Below are 1,445 nucleotides of genomic sequence, written 5' to 3'. Positions count from 1 at the left end.
TGAGAACCTTTCATTGTACGTAAGGTTTGTTGTGCAAAGAAGATATCATCTTGCTGCCATGCAATGAATATCAAGGGTAGACGGTGGCTGAGTGGTAGCGTGCGGGCTCCACATTCACCGCGTGATAGACGACGCGGGTTCGAATCCCCATACTACCACCTTGGATTTTTCAGTCACCGCCGAGTGGCTTAAGACTACCCACATGCTGTCCTTAAGACCACCCATCAACCCGGACTCTAGAGGAAACCGTCCAAGTGAATCAAGAAGGAGCTCCGGGGGGCAGTATGAGCCAATGCAAGATGGCGCTACGATAAACAATTGCCTGCGCCACAACGGGCTGGGGCCGACCATCAGGCCCCACTACGAAGGCCTACCGGCGCCATAGGCGAATACTAAAAAAAATAAAATCTCCTAATTTAGCAGTGTCTTTTGCATGGTATAGAGTCCAAAACTGTCTTCATATTCCAAGTGGGGTCTGACTACACTAGTGTATAACGAAAGAACTACCTACATATTTATTTTTCAATGAGAACCTGACATTAGTGAAGCCCAGCATTCTGTTCGCTTTGTTTGCTGCGTCATTGCATTGCTGTAAGAATTTGAGATTTGACGCAATTTTGACAGGTAGGTCCTTGACACACTGAACGTTGAAATTTCACGCAACGTTTCATAATCGAACCTCTTGTTTTTTGTCCCAACTTGAAGAACCTGTCACCTCTCTATATTATTGGGCAACACGCCAACACCCATCTATCAGACTAAGTTGGAGTTGTATGCAAATCTCCTTTGAAGCTCGTCTCTCTGCACATGTCTGAGAAGATCAAATTACCAATCTTTGTGTCATCAGCAGATGTACTAATGAAAGAGTCGAACGTCAACATCGTTGATGTAAATTATGGACAGGACTGGTTCAAGAACCCTTGGGGTCACTACTAGTGACAGGCGCTCTCTTAGACTTAACTTCATCATTACCACTTTGCTGTCTGTTGCTCAACCTATTAGCGATCGACTGGTGTACTTAACCTACAATACCTAGTTGCTTTATTTTGTAAAGTATATTACTTATCAATTTTACGTTTAGCCTATGGCACAGGTAGGCTTCCCTGGTGGGGCCTGATGATTGACCCCAGCCTGTTATGGCACAGGCGAGGGCTTAATTGTGGCGACATCTTTCTCGGCTCATGGTGTCTCCCGGAGCTCATTCATGATCCTCTTCAGAGAATTATCTAGAGTATGGGTTGATAAGTGGTCTTCGGGGCAGCATGTGGATAGTCTTCGGCCACTCGGCGTTGACTGGAAATTGTCAGCTTGTAGCGGTGGTCATGGTGTGGATCATTATCAAACACTTTTTGAAAATCAAGATAGACTACGTCCAGTGGTTTGGTTACATCATAAACTGAGAAGAGGTCGTAATAAAAGGTTAGTTGGTTCGATAAACAGGATCT

This window comes from Eriocheir sinensis, chromosome 22, assembly GCF_024679095.1.
Source record: "Eriocheir sinensis breed Jianghai 21 chromosome 22, ASM2467909v1, whole genome shotgun sequence".
Lineage (NCBI taxonomy): Eukaryota > Metazoa > Arthropoda > Malacostraca > Decapoda > Varunidae > Eriocheir > Eriocheir sinensis.
This window is presented reverse-complemented; position numbering follows the sequence as displayed.